Genomic DNA, 25,357 nt, shown 5'->3' with positions numbered 1-25,357 from the left:
ACCTATAAAAAGACACAGGCTAACAGATTGGATACGAAAACAGAATCCATTCTTCTGCTGCATATAAGAAACCTCAACCTCAAAGACAGACATTGTCTCAAGTAAAGGGTTGGGAAAAATGCCAATTAAATGGACCTAAGAAACAAGTGGGTGTAGCTATTCTAATATCTAACAACAGAGACTTCAAACTAAAATCAATCGAAAGAGACAAAGAAGGACATTTCATATTAGTCAAAGGAAAAATCCATCAAGAGGAAATCTGAATACTGAACATCTATGCCCCAAATACAAGGGCATCCTCATATTTAAAAGAAACACTTCTAAAGCTTAAATCATACATTAAACCCCACACACTAATAGTGGGAGACTTCAGCACTCCACTGTCACCACTGAACAGGTCAGTCAGACAACTGAACAGAGAAATAAGGGAACTAACAGATGTTATGACTCAAATGGACTTAACAGACATCTATAGAATATTCCATTCAAACAGAAAAGAATATACCTTCTTCTCAGCACCTCATGGAACCTTCTTAAAAATTGACCACATACTTGGTAACAAAACAAACCTCAACAAATACAAAAAAAATGTAATAACCCCGTGTATCTTACCAGATTACCATGGTTTAGAACTAGAAGTCAACAGCAATACTAATTCCAGAAAGCCCAAAAACACATGGAAATTAAACAATGCTCACCTGAATCATCAATGGGTCAAGGAAGAAATAAAGGGAGAAATTAAAGATTTTCTAAAATTCAATAAAAATGACCAAACAACATACCCAAATTTATGGGACAAAATGAAATCAGTGTTGAGAGGAAAGTTCATAGCACTAAATGACTAAGAAAGAGAACTACAAACCAATCTCACTCATAAACATTGATGCAAAAATACTCAATAAAATACTGGCAAATCAAATCCAAGAACACATCAGAACCATCATCCACCATGACCAAGTCGGCTTCATCCCACAGACGCAGGGATGGTTCAACATATGAAAATCTGTCAATGTAATCCATCATATAAACAAACTGAAAAATAGAAACCATATGATCATCTCATTAGATGCCAAAAAAGCTTTCGACAAAATATAACATCCCTTCATGATAAAGGTCTTGGAGAGAGCAGGGATACAAGGAACATACCTAAACATAATAAAGGCAATATACAGAAAGCCAACAGCCAACATCAAACTAAATGGACAGAAACTTCCCCAGCAATCCTGATGAAATCAGGAACAAGACAAGGTTGTCCACTCTCTCCATATCTATTCAATATAGTTCTTGGGGTCCTAGCTAGAGCGATAAGACACCAAAAGGAGATCAAATGGATAAAAAAAAAAGAAGTCAAACTCTCCCTATTTGCTGATGATATGATAGTTTACACAAGCAACCCCAAAAATTCTACCAAGTAATTTCTACAACTTGTTGTAATAGGAGCGGCGGGGCTGTGTCCCCGGCACCTCGGCCGCCTGACTAGCTTATGCCCCGAAATAACAACACACAAACTGTATTCTTTTAAACACTGCTTGGCCCATTAACTCTAGCCCTTACAGGCTAATTCTCATATCCGGATCAACCCATCTCTAATAATCTGTGTAGCATCAGTTTTACAGGGAAAGATTCTAGCCTATGTCCATCCTGGGTCTGAGCTTCATGTGTCTGCCTCAGAGAGCAGAGCTATCGAGTCTGCCCGGGAGAGGGGAGCATGGCGTCTCTGAGCTCACTTCCTCTTCCTCCCAGCATTCTGTTATGTTTACTCCTCCCACCTATGTTTTAACCTATGGGGGACAAGCAGTTTCTTTATTATAATTAACCAATGACCTTACTCCATCAACAACTCATAAACACTTTCAGTAATGTAGCAGGATAAAGATTAACTCAAAAAAAAATCAGTAGCCCTCCTGTACACAGATGGTAAAACAGCTGGGAAATAAATCAGAGAAACATCACCCTTCACAATAGCCACAAATAGCATAAAATAACTTGGAGTAACTATAACCAAACAAGTGGAAGACTTGTATGACAAGAACTTTAAATCTTTGAAGAAAGAAATTGAAGAAGACACCAGGAAGTGGAAAGACCTCCCATGCCTTTTGGTAGATAGAATTAACATAGTAAAAATGGCAATCTTACCAAAAGCAGTCTACAGATTCAATGCAATGTCCATCAAAACATCAGCAAAATTCTTCACAGATCTCAAAAGGACGGTATTCAACTCATATGGAAAAGCAAAAAACCAAGGATAGCAAAAACAATCCTGTACAATAAAAGAACTTCTGGAGGCATCACAACCCCTGACTTCAAACTCTACTACAGAGCTACAGTACTGAAAATTGCTTGGTATTGGCATAAAAACAGACAGGAGGACCAATGGAACTGAATCAAAAATCCATACACCTTCAAACACCTGATTTTTTGACATAGAAGTAAAAAATATCAAATGGTGCTGGCATAACTGGATACCAACATGTGGAAGAATGAAAATAGACCCATATCTATCACCATGCTCAAAACTCAAGCCCAAATGGATCAAAGATCTCAACATAAAGCCAACCACACTGAACCTCATAGAAGAAAAAATGGGAAGTACACTTGAACACATTGGTACAGGAGACCACTTCCTAAATATAACCCCAGCAGCACAGACACTGAAACAGTTAATAAATGGGACCTCCTGAAACTGAAAAGCTTCTGTGAAGCAAAGGACATGGTCAACAAGACAAAATGACAGCCTACAGAATGGGAAAACATCTTCACTAACACCACATCAGACAGAGGTCTGATCTCCAAAATATACAAAGAACTCAAGAAATTGGTCATCAAAAGATCAAATAATCCAATAAAAAAAATGGAGCACAGATCTAAACAGAGAACTCTCAACAGAGGAATCTAAAATGACTGAAAGACACTTAAGGAAATGTTCAACATCCTTAATCATCGGAGAAAGGCAAATTAAAACAACTCTGTGGGGAAAAGGGAACACTACTCCATTGTTGATGGGGGTGCAAGCTTGTACAACCCCTTTGGAAATCAGTATGGCGAGTTCTCAGAAAATTGGGAAACAACCTTACTCAAGACCCAGCAATACCATTTTTGGGGATATATTCAAAGGATGGTCAATCATGCCACAAGGACGTGTGCTCAACTATGTTCATATCAGCATTGTTTGTCATAGCCTGAACATGGAAACAACCTGTTCGACTGAAGAACAGATAAGGAAAATGTGGTACATTTACACAATGGAGTACTACACAGCAGAAAAAAAAATAACAACATCTTAAATTTTGCCGGCAAATGGATAGAGCTATAAAACATTATTTTGAGTGAGGTAACCCAGATACAGAAAGACAATTATCACATGTACTCACTCATAAGTGGTTTTTAAACATAAAGCAAAGAAAACCAGCCCCCAAATCACAACCCCAGAGAACCTAGACAACAAGGAAGACTCTAAGAGAGACAAACATAGATGTAATCTACATGGGAAATAGAAATGGACAAGATCTCCTGAATAAATTGGGAGCATGAGGACCTTGGGAGAGGGTTGAAGGGTGGGGAGAGGCAGGGAAGGGAGCAGAAAAAAATGTCGAGCTCAATAAAAACCCAAGAAGAAGAAGGAGGAGGAGGAGAAGGAGGAGAAGAAGGAGGAGGAGGAGAAGGAGGAGGAGGAGGAGGAGGAGGAGGAGGAGGAGGAGGAGGAGGAGGAGGAGGAGGAGAAAGGAAGGAAGGAAGGAAGGAAGGAAGGAAGGAAGGAAGGAAGGAAGGAAGGAAGGAAGAAAAGAAAAGTGGAACCTAGTCAGAGAAAGGTCACTGGGGCGTGCATATCTTCCCAAATAATGCCCCCCAAACAATCATACATTCACAAAAAGATTTCTTTAAAAGGAAGATACCAAGCTGCGTGGTACCCATGAGCAAAACAGAGGGTTGATCTTGTCCAGTGTGTGGAAGTGTGAACTTGCTTAGGGTCTGTAGCCTTTCATGGTGGAACTCTAGAAGGACCGGCTGGCCTTTCACTGGTAAGCATAGGTACTCTAGCAAGACAAGCTGAGTGACTTCCAAAAGGGTTGTCGACTTCTTGGTTTTCAGATGATTGGTTCTGATGTTGCCTTTGACAACTGAGCTACAGTTAAAACTGATTCTGGCAGTTACCTCACTCCCTTTGAAAACCATTCATTTCAGTGCCTGGCATGCCCATAGCATATTCAGTTAGCATCAGTGAGCTTGTGAAAATGTTATCACTTGTGAGTAAATGAGTGAAATTATCTTTTCTCCCATTCATTCCACAATAAAAGGTATTTAGAAACACAGTAAAGGGGGCTAGGAAGATGGCTTAGACAATAAAATGCCACAAAAACATAAGAACATGAGTTTGGATCTCAACACCCATGTAAAAAGTTGGGTGCTATGGTGTGTCTGTGTGGAAGGGGAGGTGGAGCCCAGAGCTCATTGGTCAGCCAGCATGGCCAAATCTCTGAGCTTCAGGTTCAGCCAGCACACTTGAAGTGAAATCACTGATCTATGGATTTAAATAGGAAGGAAAGTATTAGCTAATCCCACAAACTGCGATTTCAAAAGCAGGGTTTCAGGTGCACCACTGAAGTAGACACAGGCCCAGCTCATCACCTACCCTAACAGGATGCCAGAGAGAGGCATTCCTCCACTACCTCCCTTAGGGTTTCTAATCCCCGAAGCCAGCCTGCAAGCCCAGGCCTGCAGCCGCAGCCTGCCCAGCTCTACCTGACATTTTTCAGAGAGGCTGGTCTTATCCAAGTCTGAGAACATTCTGCACCACCTCCTAGCTTCCGGTGAGGAACAAGACAGGTGGAAATCAGCAAGAAGCAAGTCTACCAAAGGGAATTTGAACAACAAAAGCCTAAAGATTTTTGTTTATGCTGAGGACTAAGATTTGCTTTTGGATTAAACCTCATAAAAGAAGGCATTAAAGCCTAACTGAGTTCTCAGTGTGGGGAAAAAAACTGATCATCCCTTAGTATCTGAGGATTTAGAATCACACGGTCTCACCTCATTTTTTCCATCTGGTTTTGAGATGCCAGCGGAAGACAGGTGACCATTAGACAGTAGTGTTTTATTTGGTATGGAGAATAGTACTTTACTTTAAAAACGCTAGATTCTAGGCTATGTTTTTGTAGACTAGGTCTCTCTAGCTGTTCTTAGCAGCTGGATATGAGGCACCAGGTTGAATCCAGAATACGTGTGTGTGTGTGTGTGTGTGTGCGCACACACACACACACACACACACACACACACACACACACACACACGTCAGACAGGTTGGGTGACTTCTGTTTCCAGTCTCAGCATTTGAGGTGGAATTGTCATGAGTATGACAGATTGGGCTACATACAGTGGTAGACCAAGTCTCAAAAAAATCAATCAAACCAAGATAAACCTCCACTGTCATGTTATCACTTGTACGCTCGTGCACAATCAGGCCTTTTCTACCTGAACTATAGATTTCTAGTGACTTCCCTGGTCTTTGCTGCGGTCCCATCTCTGGTGTCTGCTTCGACGTTTTCTTGCTTCAGTGCCCTGTGTTCACCATCTCCTTGATTCTTCATGGAAGGGATCCCGTGTCGATTTGAAAGCGGCTTAGATGCAGTCTGGGTCACTTCCAGAGTTCCCTGCACCCCAGGAATACTGTCATCGCTGCGCTTCCCCCCAGATGTGCTTGTGTGCCTCTCCTATTGGACAGTGAGCACGTGCAGTTATCTGGCCATTCGATCCGTATTTCTACAAACAAGAGGATTCTTGGTGGTTAGCTGTTTATTCTAGCAGAACATGGAAAGAAAAGTAGCTGGGTAGTGGTGGCTCATGCCTTTTATCCCAGCACTCGGGGGACAGAGGCAAGAGGATCTCTCTGAGATTCGAGGGCAGCCTGGTCTTCAAAATCTAGTTCCAGGACAGGCTCCAAAGCTACAGAGAAACCCTGTCTCGAAAAAGAAAGAAAAGAAAAGAAAAGTAAAGAAAAGAAAGGAAAAAAAGAAACCAGCACTAATAAAAACCTCCTGATAGGGCTAGGCATATAGATCATTTTTTCAATCATCAAACAACTGCACAAGGACCATTAACCTGCGTTAATCATTAATCATTCTCTGCGTGGGAAACTCAGTTTCTGGAGTTTGGTAGTTTGCACAAGGGACACAAAAGCAGGATTACAAAATTCTCAAATCATTACAGTGGTTTTCCCACGGCCAGGAGGAGCTGTATCCCATCAGCAAGGCTCCAAACTCAGGCAGCCAGACTCCAGGCATGCGCATGCTTAGTACACAGGATCCCCCCCTCCCCCATGATGCCTCGCCCACTCTCAGGGCGCAGGGCGGGAGCCTCCAGCAGGAGCGCAAATCTTGCCCAGGCGCACCGGAAATGCTATGGAAAACCGGGAAGCTAGTGCCATGAGGCGTGGCAAAGATTCGCCCGTAAATCTGAGCCGTTTCCTCTCTACAGACGCAAGGCTGACAGGCCTAGGTGTTGGAAGTGTCTCCAGGTTTGGCTTCTCGCTTTAGGCGGAGGATGATTGTGAAACTCCAATCACCTCTGCAAGAACTTTTTTTTCCTGGAATTGTCCAGCCTCGCAAGGCTCTACACAGGAGTCCTGCCTTAGAAGGTGCGGTGGGATGAAAAGAGCTTGCGAGGGGGTAGAATGGCCGCATCCCAGCTTTTGTAGCTTCTCAGTTCAGTTGACTATAACCCCAGCTGCATCTTCTCCACAAGAGTTGCTTTCAGGAATCTGGTGCTGCCGCGGGAATGCTTTCCTCCCCACGGAAGCTGCAGTCCTCCGCTCTCACCATGGTTGGACGTGGATTAGTATCTAGGGCAGGCAAAGTGCCCATGAGTAAGCCACAACTAGTACTTCATTTGACCAGAACGTCCCTTGCACAGTCTGGGCCCCAAGCCCTGGATTCATTCTCTCCCTCTCCCTCTCCCTCCCCCTCCCTCCCTTCCGCTCCCCCTCTCTCCGATTCTAAGTTTGTCATATACGGGCCATGCTAAAAACACAAAAGTTACATATTAAACAACCATACAATCTATGATTGTCACTTCGCCAACACAGAACTGCTCAATACATAACAAACCTAGTAGGTATCATTATACAGCAGTGAGGCAACCAGTTCTTTTATAAATGATGTTTGGGGCTGGAGAATTAACTCAGTGGTTAAAAGCACCTGTTGCTTTTGTCGAAGCCCTCGGTCCCTTTCGGTTCTCAGCACCCATTGGGTGGCTCACAACCTCAATAACTGCCTTCCCATGGGCTGTGACCTCGGCAGGCACCAGGCGTGCACATGGTGCACATTCATACATAATTGCAGAACACTTTCATATATCAAGTAAATTTTTAAAAGATATGTGTTGTATAAAGCATTATATTAATACATATTGTATTAACAGTGGGCCTCTGGGACCTTTGTTTTTAATTGAGCTTAGCTGACCTCACAATAGATTTGTACTGGGAAAATGTATTCCTGAAACAGAGTTCATTTACCTGGTGCCTACTCTAGGTACAGGTTTCTTGATCTTTTCCACTTCCAACACCTTTTGCCTTAGAAATTTTTACCAAGCCCAGGTATGTGGTGTATAGACTAGATATCCAAATCAAACATTTGGAGATAATTCATTAAGAAATTTACTTTAAAAAATGCTGTAGTATGTATAGACTTTTACCACTAATTAAAGATGAAACAATTGGCATACTTGTAATGTGCTGGCTTATTTTCACATTAAGGGTTGAATTTTGGCTGAGTGTTTGATGCTGCAAGCACAGAACATCATCATTTCTTTTTCTTTTTTGAATTTTGTCTTTTTATTGTTTTTATTATGCTATACATTTTCCGCCGCTACCCTCCCTTCTTCCCCTCTCCCCTTCTACCCTAGCCCATGACTCTCACACTCTCAATTTACTACGGAGATTTTGTCTTTTTCTCTTTCCTATGTCTAGGGTCTCTGGGGTTGTGGACTGTAGGCTGGTTTCTCTTTATTATTATTATTTTATTACTTAAAAAATACCAATCCAAATTCCCACTCCCTCCCCTCCTTCTACTCCCCTCCCACTCTCTCCACAGACCCTCCCAGCCCCCCTCCAATCTTAAGAGAGGGCCATGCACCTGCCCTGTGGAAAGTCCAAGGCCCTCACTTAGGCTGGTTTTTCTTTGCTTTATGTCTAAAAGACACTTATGAGCAAGTACATATTATATTTGTCTTTCTGGGTCTAGGTTACCTCACTCAATATGGTTTTTTTCTAGATCCATCCATTTGCCTGCAAATTTCAAGATGTCATTTTTTTTTAACCGCTTATTCATCCTTCAGTTGAGAGGCATCTAGGTTGTTTCCAGGTTCTGGCTATTATGTATAATGCTGCTACGAACATAGTTGAGCACATGTCCTTGTGGTATGATTGAACATCCTTTGGGTATATATCCAAAATTGGTATTGCTGGGTCTTGAGATAGGTTGTTTCCTAATTTTCGGAGAAATCACCTTACTTATTTCCAAAGTGGTTGTACCAGTTTGCACTCCCATCAGCAATGCAGGAATGTTCCCCTTATTCCATATCCTCTCCAGTATAAGTTGTCATCAATGTTTTTGATCTTGGCCATTCTTACAGGTGTAAGATGGAATCTCAGAGTTGTTTTGCATTTCTCTGATGACTAGGGATATTGAACATTTCCTTAAGTGTCTTTTAGCCCTATGAGATTTGTCTATTGAGAGTTCTCTGTTTAGGTCTATACCCAATTTTCTTATTGGATTATTTGTTCTTTTGATGACAAGTTTCTTGAGTTCTTTGTATATTTTGGAGATCAGTCTTCTGTCTGATCAGGGGTTGGTGAACATCTTATCCCATTTTGTAGACTGTCATATTGTCTAGTTGACCATGTCCTTTGCTTTACAGAAGCCTCTCAGTTTCAGGAGGTCCTATTTATTAATTGTTGCTCTCAGTGTCTGTGCTGCTGGGGTTATATTTAGGAAGTGGTCTCCTGTGCCAATATGTTCAAGTGTACTTCCCACTTTTTCTTCTATGAAGTTTGGTGTGGTTGGTTTTTTGTTAAGGTCTATGGTCTATTTGGACTTGAGTTTTGTGTATGGAGATAGATATGGATCTATTTTCATTCTTCTACATGTTGATTTCCAGTTATTCCAGCACCACTTATTGAATATGCTTTCTTTTTTCCATTTTATATTTTTAGCTTGTTTGTCAAAAATCAGGTGTTCGTAGGTGTGTGGATTGATATCTGGGTCTTCAATTCGATTCTATTGGTCCTCTTGTCTGTTTTTATGGCAACACCAGGCTGTTTTCATTAATGTAGCTTTATAGTATAACTTGAAGTCAGGGATTGTGATGCCTTGATGCCTCCAGAAGTTCCATTATTGTACAGGATTGCTTTGGCTATCCTGGGGTTTGTTGTTTTACCATATGAAGTTGAGTATTGTTCTTTCAAGGTCTATGAAGAAATTTTCTGGGATTTTGATGGGCATTGCATTGAATCTGTAGATTGCTTTTGGTAATATTGTCATTTTTACCATGTTAATTCAACTTACCTAAGAGCATGGGAGATCTTTCCATTTTATGGTGTCTTCTTCAATTTCTTTTTCCAAAGATTTAAAGTTTTTGTCATACAGGTCTTCCTCTTGTTTGGTTAGAGTTACTCCAAGATATTTTACGTTATTTGTGGCTATTGTGAAGGGTGATGTTTCTCTGATTTCTTTCTCAGCCCATTTATCGTCTGTGTAAAGGAGGGCTACTGATTTTTTTTGAGTTAATCTTGTATCCTTCTTCATTACTGAACGTGTTTATGAGTTGTAGAAGTTCCTTGATAGAATTTTTGGGGTTGCTTATGTAAACTAGCATTCATCAGCAAATAGTGAGAGTTTGACTTCTTCTTTTCCAATTTGTATCTCCTTGATCTCCTTTTGTTGTTTCATTGCTCTAGCTAGAACTTCAAGTACATATTGAGTAGATATGGAGAATGGACAACCTTGTCTTGTTTTTCATTTCAGTGGGATTGCCATGAGTTTCTCTCCATTTAGTTTGATGTTGGCTTGCCATATATTGCCTTTATTAAGATTAGGTACGTTCCTTGTATCCCTGCTCTCTCCAAGACTTTTATCATGAAGGGATGTTGAATTTTATGTAAGGCTTTTCTAGCACCTAATGAGATTATCGTGTGAATTTTTTCTTTCAGTTTGTTTATATGATGAATTCCATTGACAGATTTTCATATGCTGAACCATTTCTGCATCTCTGGGATGAAACCTACTTGGTCATGTTGGATGGTTTTTCTGATGTGTTCTTAGATTTGGTTTGACAGTATTTTATTTAGTATCTTTGCATCAATGTTCATGAGTAAGATTGCTCTGTAATTCTCTTTCTTAGTAGTGTCTTCATGTGGTTTGGGTATCAGGGTAACTATACCCTCATAAAAAGAGTTTGGCAATGTTCTTTCTGTTTTATTGTGTGGAACAATTTGAGGAGTGTTGGTATTTGTTTTTCTTTAAAAATCTTGTAGAATTCTGAGCTGAAACCATCTTGTCCTGGGCTTTTTTTTTGGTTGGTAGACTTCTGATGACCATTTCTATTTATCCTTTATGGTTATAGGTCTATTTATTCTGATTATCTGGTCTTGATTTAATTTTGGTAAGTGGTATTTATCCAGAAAATTGTTCATTTCCTTTAAGTTTTCAGTTTTGTGGAGTACAGGTTTTCAAAATATGCCCTGATGATTCTCTGGATTTCCTCCATGTTTGTTATTATATTCCCCCTTTAATTTCTGATTCTCTCTGCCTTTTGGCTAGTTTGGATAAAGGTTTGTCTATTTTGTTGATTTTTCTCAAAGAACAAGTTCTTTGTCTCATTGATTCTTTGTCTTGTTTTCTTTTTATTTATTTTGTTGATTTCAGCTCTCAATTTGATTATTTTCTGCTGTCTAGTCCTCCTGGATGTGTTTGCTTCTTTTGGTTCTAGAGCTTTCAGGTGTTCTGTTAACTCGCTAGTGTGCATTTTCCCATCTTCTTTATGTATGAATTTAGTGCTATGAACTTTCCTCTTAATACTGCTTTCATTGTGTCTCATAAATTTGGATATGTTGTGTGGTCATTTTCGTTGAATTTTAAGAAGTCTTTTGATTGTTCAATTTCCATGTGTTTGTGGGCTTTCTGGAATTAGTGTTGATGTTGAATTCAAACTTTAAGCCATAGTGATCTGATAATATACATGAAGTTATTCCAATTTTTTGTGTCTGTTGAGGTTTGCTTTGTTACTGAGTATGTGGTCAATTTTTGAGATAGGTCTATGAGATGCTGAGAAGAAGTATATTCTTTTATGTTTGGATGGAATGTTCTATAGATGTCTGTTAAATCCATTTGAGTTATAACATCTGTTAGCTCCCTTAATTTCTGTTAAGTTAATGTCTGGCAGCCCTGTCCATGGTGAGAGTGAGATGCTGAAGTCTCCCACTATTAGTCTGTGGGGCTTAATGTGTGATTTAAGGTTTACTAATGTTTCTTTTACATATACCCCTTGTATTTGGGGCATAGGTGTTCAGAACTGAGGTTTCCTCTTGGTGAATTTTTCCTGTGACAAATATAAAATGCCCTTCTTTGTCTCTTTTGATTGATTTTAGTTTGAAGTCTATTTTGTTAGATATTAGGATAGCTATACCAGCTTGTTTCTTAGGTCCATTTATTTGATTGAAAAATCTTTTTCCAACCCTTTATTCTGAGGCGATGTCTGTCTTTGAGGTTGAGGTGTGTTTCTTGTATGAAGCAGAAGGATGGATTTGTTTTTGTATACAATCTGTTAGTCTGTGTCTTTCTGTAGGTGAGTTGAGTCCATTTATATTAAGGTATATTAAAGACCAGTGATTGCTATCTCCTGTTATTTGGTTTTCATTGTTGGTGATGTAATTATGTGCAGTTTTCCCTTCGTTGGGATTTGCTGCTATGAGATCATCTATTGTCTGTGGTTTTGTGGATGCAGTTGGTGTCCTTGGGTTAGAGTTTTCCTTCTAGTACTTTGTGTGGGACTGGATTTGTAGCTAGGTATTGGTTAAATCTGGTTCTGTCATGGAATACCGTTTTTTGCCCATCTATGGTGATTGAAAGTTTTGCTGGGCATAGTAGTCTGGACTGGCATCTGTGGTCTCTTCATGTCTGCATAAGGCTTTGTCAGGACCTTCTGACTTTGTTTCCATTGAGAAGTCAGGTATAATTCTGATAGGTCTGCCTTTTTCTTTTGCAGCTCTTAATATTCTTTCTTTTTTCTGTTTGTTTAGTGTTTTGATTATTAGGTGGTGAGGACACTTTTTTGGTCCAATATTTTTGGTGTTCTGTAAGCTTCTTGTATTTCAAAGGCATGTCTTTCTTTAAGGATGGAAAAGTTTTTTTTTCTATGATTTTGTTGAATATATTTTCTGTGCCTTTGAGTTGGACTTCTCCTTCTTCTATCCCTGTTATTCAAAGGTTTGGTCTTTTCATGGTGTCCAAGATTTCCTGGATATTTTGTGTTAAGCTTTTGTTGGATTTAACATTTTCTTTTGTCAATGAATCTATTTCCTCTATCATATCTTTAACGCCTGAGATTCTCTCTTCCATCTCTTGTATTCTGCTGTTTATGCTTGCATTTGTGGTTCCTGATTGTTTACCCATAGTTTTCATTTCCAAAATTCCCTCGGTTTGTGTTTTCTTTATCGTCTCTATTTCGGTTTTCAAGTCTTGAATCATTTCTTTCACCTGTTTGATCGCCTTTTCTTGTTTTTTTTGTTGATTTCTTCCAATTTTTGTTTGTCTTTTCCTCTAGTTCCTGGAGTGAATTTTTCATTTCCTCTTTAAGGGCCTCAAACATTTTCCTCAAGTTATTTTTAAGGTCATTTTTTCTGTTTCATCTGTGTTGTTGTGTTCAAGTCTTGCTGTTGTAGAACCACTATCTTTTTGTTGGTGCCATATTGCTTTATGTTATTGAGTGTTGTTGTTGACCCATCTTTTCCTCCAGTTGGTATAGTTGGGGTTGTCTGTCTCTAGTGATCACGCCTCCCGGTGCCAGTGGGTCCAAGGCTCAGAAGGCTCAAGGTGAAGTTGGGGCCAGGATTCTAGATGTTTTGGCACTCCCGGAGGTTGCTCTGGCCTTGCTCACCTGCTCCCAGAAGTCACTCAGAGAACATCATCTTTTCTTTATGTTGATCTGTAGTTTAATTTTGTATCTGTCAGTTCTGAGAATATTGCTTTGTATAACTATATAGTACAAAATTATAGCAGTAAGTCTAGGTCTATTTCAGAAATTGTTGGAAAACATGTCCTAGTCCCAGACATCAGCTGATTGAGTGATATTTTAAGAAATTCAAGTCTGCAGCTCAAACAGCAGTTTGTGTGTGTGTGTGTGTGTGTGGTTTTGTTTGTTTGGTTGGTTTTGTTTTGTTTTTGAGACAGGTTTTCTCTGTGTAACCCTGGCTGTCCTGGAACTTGCTCTGTAGACCTGTTTAGCCTTGAACTCACAGAGCTCTGCCTGCCTCTGCCTCCCAAGAACTAGGATTAAAGGCAGGCGCCATCATTGCCCAGTTCAAACAGCAGTTTTCAAGATAAAATATTCAAACAAAACACAAACCAAAGATATAATAATGTGATGGTTACATGTTGAGAAATGATGGTAGGTACATTCCATAAGGAACAGTTATGCTTCTATAAGAGCAGATAATTTTGTATGTACAGAAGAAATACTGCAACTCGTAGACTGTGGGCATCTCAAGTCTAAGCGTAGGTGTTCCTGGAAGATTATTATCATTGAGGAGTCTGACTATATGCACAGTGTACAACGTGCAGGTTATGGGTTCAGAACCACAACCACAGATGCCACACAGAACACTCCAGTAATACCTTTTGTTCTTTACACATTTAACTTTGAATCTTTGGACAAAGAGAGTTCAGAAACCTTTTATTGCTACAGTCTTCAGGGGATCCTCACATCCAATTATATTGCGGGGCACACTTTAAGGAACTTCATTTATTTGATCATCTGCTCCCTGGGTGGAGACAGTATCTTCCTGGGTCAGCAAAACTTGTGAAGAAGTTGGGTGTGTGGTAACTGACAGCAGGGAAACCACCTTCCCACAATATGGGTCATCTTGGTGGACCACAGTCAGCCACTCTACATGAAGACAAGCAGGTAACACTTCTTAGTCTGTGTTTCAGTTCAATCGTGAGACAAATAATTGCTTCTGCTGCATCCTGACATCTGCCATTTTCACCCACACATATATTACTATACCTTAGTCAGAAAACAGTCTGATTAAGTGTTTATATTCAATATAGAGATTTGTATTAATCCCGTGCCTATAATTTTACCAGTGGGAAATTGAGGTGGGTATGAAACTGCAGTTCAACCTGGGTTACAGAGCAAGCAGAGCAAGACCCAATCCCTCAAAAAAATAGGGAAGAGGGAGCTAAAATGTTGTGGAATATTTGTTTACACTATAAAGATTGGTCTTTGCCAAGGTGACTTCTGATTGGTTTAATAAAGAGCTGAATGGCCAATAACTAGGCAGGAAGAGATTAGGGGGGAATTCCGGGGACAGAGAGGACTCTAAGAAGAAGGGTGGAGTCTCTGTAGGGCCCATGGGTCTACCCCTACTCCTGGGGTTCATCTTGACAACAGTTTCTGGTCAGCCAACTAAAGCATTCTGTTTGTTTTTGTGCTCCCTCTGACCCACCTGGTGATTAGCTGTAGGGCATTGTTTACTCGTTTTGGCTATGGTAATTTCCCTCCTGCCTGGAGGGAATTCCTTGTGCAGCAGCTAAGTGTTTAAGGATTTTCCCAAGGTTGAACGAATGGCATTTGGCTGACCCAGGTCTTTTGTGTGTTCTTTCAATCTCCAGGCCCTTGCTAGGCTCGCGCGCTAGGTACAGTGGGGCCCGAACTGCCACCACTGGGATATCAGGAATTACAGTCTCCAGGCAAATGGAGATGAAACAGGAAGTGCAAGATGAAAGAAGAGTAGTGTCACATCGTAGAATGTAGTTAATTTAAGTTATATGAACTAGTTAAAAACAAGCCTAAAGTAAAGGCAAGCTTTCTTAATAAATACTAAGTTTCTATGTCATTGTTTGTGGGCTGGCAGTCCAAAGATAGTCCAACAAAAAAGCTTGCTACACTCCAGGTTAAGAGCACTTGTTACTCTTACAGAGGAACTGGGTTCGGTTCCCAGCACCCACATAGTGGCTCACAACCATCTGCAATCCTAGTTTCAGAGAATCCAATGACCACTTCTGTCCTCCTCAGGCATGTGGTCACAGATATATATATATGTATAATATTCTCAGGGGTTCAGCAGCTCACAGAAATATTTGGCTAAATAGTAGAATATATATATACAGGCAAAACACACACATATACACACACATGAGAGAGAGAGAGAGGCTGACTGATTGATTTTTGTCTTTATCAACTCTCTTCCAGTTGAGAGTTGATAGTTGATAGAAGTTGATAGTTGATAAAAGAGTTCCACCATCCTACATACTGAGAAGTACAGGAATTGGGGAATAGTTTTAACAATCAAATTGGTGTATAATTCTTCATTTTTCAAAAGAAAAATTGTTCATTCTTAACACCATCTCTGACCTTCAATTGCAGGCGGTTTTCAATTTTTAACCTAAATACTCTGATATAGATATGAATAACTTGCATTGGTATGGATTTTAAGGTCAATTTTGTTATATGTATATGTATTTCTAATATTGATTAAGGTATTGTGATTGTGTAGTTCATTTTTAAAATGTAATGTATAATTAGGAAATATAGGTTGTTAATGGATAATCATCAATAAAAATCAAGCTTATAGTCATGTTAGTTAGATTTTCTGGATGTACATAGATATATTTCAGATAGGCATCCTTCATATCTTTCAAAGACTACAGAATATGGCATTTTAAATGTTTTAATAACTTAGGGCTTTTCATGACAATGAAACAAGTCTGCTCCTGGCAGCACCAATCTACTTCAAGGGGAAGATGGGCATCAAAGAGGCTCCTTATGGAGTTTGATAGCCATTTGGCCAAGAAACTGCTCTTGCCTGGACTGTTGCATAAACTGGACACAAAGAACCCACAGAGAGAGGACTGCTGAACTTGCCTAAAGGTGAAATGGACTTTCGGGGTTCCTCATTCATGAAAGAGTCTGCGAGACATTCTGCAGGACACAGCAGAAAAAGACTGAACTATCTTTGAAATTTCCAGCTTCATGGAAATGTCTGCTGGATACTTTGGGCCTATAGGCCAAAGATGGATGCCCCATCGGTACAGAGGAACTTTAGGTGACTGTACAGACAGCAAGATGCCTCTGTCATTTCTACAGTTTTGGAGGTTGCTAACTTCTTGTTTACTTAGGTAATATATCCTTCTGGAGTCTTTGATGGAGTTGAAGAATAAATAGATAGTTATAATTTTCCTTAGTTATGATAAAAGATAAAATAGATATAAATATTGTAACTATAATTCTTGCTTGATAACTATTTTGTTATATGTAATTTTACTATGTTAAAGTTTAAACAGAAAAAGGGAAAATGATATAGGTGGGTCTTCTATCTATCTGTTGATTTCATTGGTTAATTAATAAACAAAACTGCTTGGCCTGATAGGTCAGAACATAGGTAGGCGGGGAAGACAGAACAGAATGCTGGGAGGAAGAAGGCAGTGAGGTAGATGCAATGAAGCTCTGGCCCAAGATGGACATAGATTAGAATCTTCCTGGTAAACCACCACCTTGTGGTGCTACACACATTAATAGAAATGGGTTAACCAAGATGTGAGAATTAGCCAGTAAGAGGCTAGAGCTAATAGGCCAGGTAGTGTTTAAATGAATACAATTTGTGTGTTGTTATTTCGGGTGTAAATCTAACCATGCGGGAGCCGGGCGGGACGAAAAGCAGGGCTGCTTGCCCTATCACTATAATACTCAAATGAACTAGGCATGACAACATGTCTTTAATCCCAGCCTTAGGAGGCAGAGGCAGGAGGATCTCAGCATGTTCTAGAGCATCCTGGTCTACAGAACAAGTTCCAGACCAGCCAGGGCTGCATAGTGAGACCCTGTATCAGAAAGAAAGAGAGAGGGGGGGGGGGAGGGAGAGAGAGGAGACAGACAGATAGACAGAAAAAAGAGAACAGAAAGAAAAAGGAAGGAAGGAAGGAAGGAAGGAAGGAAGGAAGGAAGGAAGGAAGGAAGGAAGAAAAAAGACAGACAGAAAGAAAGGAAAGAAGGAAGGAAGGAAAAAAGGAAGGAGGGAAGGAAGGAAGGAAGCCTTCAAATGAATGCTGCCTCATTTCTCCAAATCTTTTATGGATCTGTTTTGTCTCAGACAGTCAATATGTCTAGAAATATATCCAGAAATGCACTCAAGCTGACTATCAGGAGTTCTGGTAGTTAGATAAAAAGCCAACATTTCTCAGGGACTGGCAAAAGTGGTTGCTATATACCACAAGGAGTTATTTCCATTTCCCTTACCTCTGGGGTTGCATATCAGCTCATCCTGGCCCTTCTCACCTCAGCTCTGCTCTCTTGGTTGCACACCCTCCCCTGCTGTGCTAGGTGTTCCCTCACTCCTCCCCCTCGCCCCAGTGATTTTTCTTCTTACTTCCACTGGGCCTTGTCTCCTTACTAGTTTTTCCCCTCCTATTTTGTCTCTCAGGTAGCCCTGGTCATGTTCAATCTGTCTCTCTCTGTGTGTTCTGGATTCCTCCGGATGCCTTGGGATATTTTCTTTCTTTTGCCTACAGTATAATCCTACTCTTACACCATACTGTGGAGCAGCTGTGTTGGTGAATTTCCTACTACATCCCCAGCATATGCCATCACACTAAAGCCGATTCTTGCTACACATCTACAAGTTCTCAGTTCGGAAGGAGAGAGGTGACTAGCCAGGCAAACAGCCAAATTAGCTGCCCATCAACACTTCCCACTGTTCTTTGGGGTTTTCAAATTTACAATTAATGTCCCTTGAATATGATCAAAACAAAATATCTATTTTCTGTCCTTACTTAGCACAAGAAAACAAATGTAATCTCTGTTGCGGTGATCTTGGGTTGGCCAGGTGTTCAGAACGGCAGCGCCTCTAAGTCTCAGTTCAAACTGTAGGTAAATTTTCTAGCTATACTCTCTGGGGTTTGGCAGCTCATGGAAATATTTGGCTAAATGGTAGAATACATGTAACTGAAGGTCAGTGTTCTCTGATTCAGTGTTTGGAATTAGCTAGGACCCTTCATCTGCTCAAATGGGCACTACAGCTCCTTCACAGATTCCCACAGCTAGAGACTCTAAAAAATTGGGGGCCATCAGAGAACATTCAATTTCTTGGAGGTTTATTTTTGCTGAATAAACCAGTCTAAAACATATTATAGAAAATGTTTCTGAGAGGTTTTTTTCAGTGCCAGCATCGTTTTCCAGCCTTGTACTCACCCTTGCCTTCCCCCTTGCTGTGCAGACTAGGCTGGCCTTGAATTCACAGAGATCCACCCGCCTCTGTCTTCCAAATTCCAGGATTAAAGGTATGGCTACCACAACTGATTTCTTTTTTTTTTAAATTTATTTATTTATTAAAGATTTCTGTCTCTGATTTCTTTTCTAACAAAACAAAACAACAACAAACAAGCAAACGCTTTCTTTAGAAGGATTCTTGTGGGGCAGCGGTGCTGTGCACCTTGGGAGACAGAGTCAGGTGGATCTCTGTGAGTGCAGTGAAACCCTGCCTTCAAAAACCAAAATCAAACAAACAAAAAAATTGCTGTTCCTTAAAAAACAATGACTTCTCGAATTTTGCATGCAAATGGATGGAAATAGAAAACACTATCCTGAGTGAGGTAACCCAGACCCAAAAAGATGAACATGGGATGTACTCACTCATAATTGGTTTCTAGCCATAAATAAGGGTCACGGAGTCTACAATTGGTGAATTTAAAGAAGCTAAATAAGAAGGTGAACCCAAGGAAAAACATATAGTTATCCTCTTGGCTATGGGAAGTAGACAAAATTTCCGGGGAGAAAATTGGGATCTTGGGGGTGGGGTGGGATGGGGGTAAGGGGAGATGGGGAGAGAAAAGAGAGAAGGGGAGGATGGGGGGAACTTGGGGAAACAGGATGATTGGGATATAGGAAGGTTGGATAGGGGAACACGGATGCACAATTCTTAGTTAAGGGAGCCACCTTAGGGTTGGCAAGAGACTTGTTCTACTACATGTTCTGGCTTTGTGGGAGCCTAGCCAGTTTGGATGCTCACCTTCCTAGACATGGACGGTGGGGGGAGGACCTTGGACTTTCCACAGGGCAGGGAACCCTGACTGCTCTTTGGACTGGAGAGGGAGGGGGAGAGGAGTGGGGGGAGGGGAAGAAGGGTGGGAGGAGGAGGAGGGAAACGGGAGGCTGGGAGGAGGGGGAAACTTTTTTTTTCCTTTTCTCAATAAAAAATAAAAATAAAAAAAAATGCTGTTTCTAGCGTGTGGTCCAGGATGCTCAAAACGTGCAGAACTTGAGTAGCAGGTGAAAGGTTTCTGTGCCCCATAAGCCACTCCACCGATGCAACAATCCAAATCAGACTAAATCAAACTAAATTAGAAAAGCCCAGCTTTAATGGGGAAAATGCTCCTGGATGATTTTTCAGCCGCTCAAGAAAGGAAGACAGTTTAAATACCCTGAGGGAGTGGTCTTGAGCATCTTTGGGGGAGGGTCATCATTTGGAAGGCTTTCTGAGATGTGGCAGGGTTTGGAGAGAGGTGGGGGAGGGGGCTGGGGTGGAGCTTCCACCTGAACATTCCAGACTTTTTGGATATATGGATGCCTGGGGCTGGGGTGAAACTTCCACCAGAACATCCCAGACTCTGTTCATACGGAAGGTGGTTCATGTCTGGATGCTTCCTGTGGGCATGGTGCAACATGGGGGAGGGGAGGAGTTAGGAGTTAGTGGACTCACACTCTGCTGGAGGTGCGAGTGGAGAGGCATGAGGTTAACGGCCATCCTGGAGACTGCAAGTGGAGATTGCTCTTTCATTTCGGCTGTCTGGACCTGAATAATCACCCAGAAACTGTATTAATTACAATACTGCTTGGCCTACTGGCTCAGGCTTTTTATTAACTGACTCTTACATCTTAAATTAACCTGTTTCTATTAATCTGTGTATCACCATAAGGTTATGACCTACTGGTAAGATTCTGGCATTCTGGCATCTTTCTCCTTGGCAGCTACATGGCATCTTCCTGACTCTGCCTACTCTCTGTATCTCTTCCAGCCTGGCTATAGTCTGCCAAGCCATTAAACAAAACTGCTTTATTCACTAGCCAATGAAAGCAACACATGTACAGAAGGACCTCCCACATCAGAGACCTCAGGCATCTGTTCCTTGAAAGAGCTGAGAAGGCAGGTTGCTAGGAGAAAAAATAGATTGGTATTACCAGCCCTATGGATGGGGCTAGCCATGGAAGGGGGACAACTACCAGAATGAAAGGACTGGAGAAGTGCCCTGCTTGTACAGGAGAGGAAGGGTGAAAGAGTGAGCCATGAGAGCAGATGTGCCCTTTAAAACAAGATTTTAGTTGTTGGGTAGGTGTCCATTTGAGCCTGGAGAGGCAGCCCAGGTGAAGTCCCAGCAACCCTTTGCAGGTTGGCCTTGGCCCAGGTAGCAGGAGTGACCTGTAAAATACTCTTGAAAATAGGTGGGGTCGACATAGGCTCTGGAGACTGATAGTTTTCACCAGACCAGATTTCTTGATACAGCAGCAGAACTTCTCCCAGGAACTTGTAGGTATCTGCAAGACAGTTGGGACAGATTTACATCTTGGTGTCATAGCAAAAGGTTATGGTTTTAGGTTAAAAGGCATGAACATTTTAGAAGACAATTAGAGAAAATTGAAATTCTGAACCTCTGAAGTTACACCTGAAACCTGTTAATCCTGAATGATAAAGCTTATGAAAGAGGCACTCCTGTGTGTGCTTTTAGCAGGAAACTTAACTAATGAGCTGCCCATACCCTAGCCCTCAAACACCATCAGACGTATCTGAGAGGGACAAGTGAATGAACAGAAGGGAGACAGTTTTCCAGCTTCCTAGGCAATCCTAAGTCTCTCCATGGTCTTTGGCAAACACTCCATACAGTACTTGCCTTCATGTGGAAGTTCTTCTGTCATCCATCTTTTTTTTTTTTTTTTTTTTTGGTTTTTCGAGACAGGGTTTCTCTGTGGCTTTGGAGCCTGTCCTGGAACTAGCTCTGTAGACCAGGCTGGTCTCGAACTCACAGAGATCCGCCTGCCTCTGCCTCCCGAGTGCTGGGATTAAAGGCGTGCGCCACCATCGCCCGGCTGTCATCCATCTTTTTGAAGGACCTACAGGATGTTGCCAGGAGCTGGCACATCTCTCTATATATCATAAGAAACTCTTTTGATAAATGCCATACTTTCAGATCTGTAAAGGTGCCCGAGAATCAGGGTACCATTGTTATTCCCAGATCTGCAGAGTCCCCCAAAAAACAGCAAGGAGACTGAGTCCCATATGTAAAAGCAAAGAGCCTTTATTTTGACACAAGCTCCTGGATTCCGACTCTCCATTTGCCCAAAGTAATGGCATGATCTGAGAGCTCTGAGCTCAGTTGGGTTTTATAGTAGCAAAGGTGGGGGTGAGGGATTTCTAACCTGATTGGTTGACATTTTTCTAGGGATGTCCTGGTAAAAAGTGATGGGTGTGTGCTGGCAGGTGATCCTGTCTACAATGGTTGGAACCTTAGGAATTTCTCCTTGGTAAAAAGGGGATGGGTGTGTGCTGGGCTAAAGGACATCTGTGCATGGGTGGTCTCAGGTTATGGTCTTTCTTAGAACCAGGGATTGTTCTAAGACTGAGACTCAGGCCTACCTTCCTGTTGATCTATAGAGCCTGTTTTGACAGGTTATACTGAGCTGCTCTGGGTCCTACAGCCATTACCTGTCAAGTATATCTAAATTAGACGTATAAGTTAAATTTGGACATACAGTTTACCAATCAGTTACATCTTACTGATATTAGTAGAAGCAAGAAGATTAGAAGGAATATTTTAGTGTCTAGTTCTCAGTTGTGGTCCTGAGACCTACAGCATAATTTTAATCTGTACAAGGCAAAACCAAGTTTTAACATTGTGAACAATTTAATGTTTTTAAATCAATGTCAAGGGGTTTTTACTCTTAGGTTACAAAATCTGTCTGCCAGCAAGATTCATCCCCGTACAAGAAGGCAGGTGTAGCTTTGATGTCTCAGTAAATTAGCATTGTTTTAAAGCCCTATTTTTTATAAACTTTGTTTTTAGGATGGGACAGGAATTCTATGACCTCTGTCTCTGACGTTAGTCAAAATGGCGCCTGCCCACGTGATGTAAGGTTTTGGCAGAGCAGGTGATGTTTTCAGAGCAGTTCTAATTACAGGTTTACAGATTCTAAAGTAAGCACACACACAAACCCAGGCATAAACAAGCATACTGTGGTCACATTATTTACACATATATTTTAACAGAGAGATGAACAAAACTTTTTTCAGGAAACTGTGTGTGCTGACCAGCTTAAAAATTCTGAGGTAGTCTGCAAGAGCCAGGCGAGCACACAGGTGTCCCACCGAGGGCCAGGTCAGCAGATGCTGTAAGGGAGGACAGAGTGGGAGGGCAGGGCTGGGGGTAGTGGGGCAGGGACCAGTGTCTCTGGTTAGTCTTGTTTCTAAGATGTTTCTAAGATGTTTGCGGCGCAGCTGCTAGCCCCGAAGAGACAGAGATGGTTGTAAGATCCCCGGGGCAGCTGGCAGAGCCCGCCATGCGACAAGCAGCTACAGTTTCCCACCAGTGGGAGGGCACGCACAGGCGGTGGCAGCGGGGAACAGACACATAGACACAAAAATAGGCATAAGTATTTACTAAGGGAGAGAGAGAAAAAGGGGGAGAGAGAGAGAGAAGAGATAAAAGGAGACAGAGAAAAACGCGTGCACATGCCAAGGAAGCAGAAAAGGAAGGGCGCAAGATGGCGGCAGGCAGGTCAGAGGTAATGGGAGTGGGCGTGGCTTGTCCCTTAAAGCGACAGGAAAGCACAACATTCCCAGGTCTTCCTTATAATAAAAAGCCCCAGGGATCTTACAACAGTCTCTGTCTCTTTGGGGTTAGCAGCTGCGCTGCAAACATCTTAGAAACATCTTAGGAATAAGAGTTAGCAGCATGGTTAGTGCAAAATTTTTCAATGTGACTTCTACCACCAGCTAGGCCGCATGAGTTAATGAGAATAATTGATCATAACTTAGATTGCTGAAAAAAATCAGATCAGGTATTCAAAGGTCTCAGCGAGATTCGTTATTTTATGTGCCTTGAGAGCTTCACATGCTTGTATGTAAGTGCACCATGTGCATGCATGGTGTCTGCAGAGCCCAGACGACAAAGTAGATCCTTGCACAGGGAGAGTATGAGTGCTGGGAGCCTGGGTTCTCCTCAACCACTACACCACCTCTCCAGTAGCACATTTTCCTTCCCTTAGATACTGTTTAAGGGTAATTTAATACAGCAAACGTAGTCAAAAACTGAGCAAATAACCTGGAGAGAGCTAGCCAACATCTCATTGGTGTCTTTCTAAATCTAGTAACTCCAAATAACTACGCTCACTTCACCTTTTAAAGCAATTCACAACCCTTGTAACTCTGTGCTTGGGGGGTTCAATGCCTTCTTTTGGCTTCTGTAGGTGCTGCACACACATAGTGCAGAGACATACATGCAGACAAACACACAATACACATAAAAAGGAAGTTAAGTAAACAATAAAGTGTTGTGTATATGTGTATACCCAGTACATATGTGGGTGTGTGTTCCCACAGTAAAGAATTTCATTAGTTATTTTTCTCCTTGCAAAAATACAAAAAAAAAAAAAAACCCTAACAAAAGGTATATATGTTTCTACACATGTGCACACACCCACTTTGTTTAGGCTATGCTTGAGGCCTACAGTAAGTATTAAACTCTTGTGAGCTATTTTATTTTTCATAATTTGTCTACAATACCTAAGTGTTATGTATTTGGCCCTTGGTTTTAGGGCACAGCGTTTTTTTTTTTTTTTTTCTGAGTTCAGTTTTTAGCACCCATATCATGGCTCATGACTATCTATAACTCCAGGTCCAGGGGACCCCCCCAGCCGTGGCTTCTGAGGGTACTTAGCAGTCCTGTGCACATACCTCATACAGACAACACCTACACATAATTCAAAATAAAAATAATTCATTAAAAATTCAAAATAGAAGGCAGAAGAGGAGGAGGAGGAAGAAGAGGAGGAGGAAGAGGAAGAAGAGGAGGAGGAGGAAGAAGAGGAGGAGGAGGAAGAGGAGGAGGAGAAAGGGACAGAGAGGAGAAGAGAAAGCATTCCCATCTGGAAAGTAGATGCACTCCTGGGGACACTGCACTTTTCCGTCAGGTCTGAACTGATGCAGAAGATGAGCTAGCAGATCCCTGGACCCCACAGACCAGCTTTGCAAAGACTTCCAATTACAGTGGGGATCCTGGGCCCAGTGACTCACGCTCACCTCTGTCCTTAATAATCTGGAAATATTTTGAAGCAATTGTAAAATAAGTGAGAGAAATCTGCCAATCCTGAGTTGTCATTGTCACCAATGTGCAAAGGGGGGGGGGCTCCTTGGTCTTCCCTCTCTCACCATGCTAATTGAAGCTGAGATGCCAGGAATTCCTCAGGAATTAACTCAAAGCTTGGAGGGCATAAGAATGCTGTAGGTTTGGGAGCCTCAGCCCTTGGACTTCAGGGATGGGGTTGGGGGACCAATCATGCCTCTGGTCCTGGAGCTGGGACGACTTGGGGTCATCAGATCATTTCCCCACCCCAGCACAGAGTGAAGCTTATGTAAATAAAAATCTGTGTCGTGAGTGAAAAAAAAAGGGGAGGAGGATGTTGGAGTGGACTTTGATTAGATGAACTGACACATTTCTTTCAAGACAAGAGCCATGATGCAAGGTGGCAGAGGTCAGCCTAGAGGTGTGACAGGTGTCATTAAAATCCGGGTAATGGGGGCTAAAGAGACTGGCTGCTCTTACAGAGGACCAGGGTTCAATTCCTAGCACCCACATGGCAGCTCACAACTGTCTGTAACTGAATTTCCAGGGCCATGCCCATGGCAAAAGACAATGCACACAAAATAAAAATAAATTTAAAACAAATCAAATAGAGGTAGCAAGGTGAGTGTGGGTTTGAGCATATCTAATCCACGGGACCCTTGTGGTGGTTTACCATCCACAGGTTCCTACAAGCAAGTTCTCATGCTTTTGATGAAGAAAGGCCTGTCTGTCCTATGAAACACACTTGGTGTGGACACATACCT

Source organism: Microtus pennsylvanicus, chromosome 3, assembly GCF_037038515.1.
Source record: "Microtus pennsylvanicus isolate mMicPen1 chromosome 3, mMicPen1.hap1, whole genome shotgun sequence".
Classification (NCBI taxonomy): Eukaryota; Metazoa; Chordata; class Mammalia; order Rodentia; family Cricetidae; genus Microtus; species Microtus pennsylvanicus.
The sequence above is the reverse complement of the archived record's forward strand: the minus strand, read 5'-3'. Positions refer to the sequence as shown.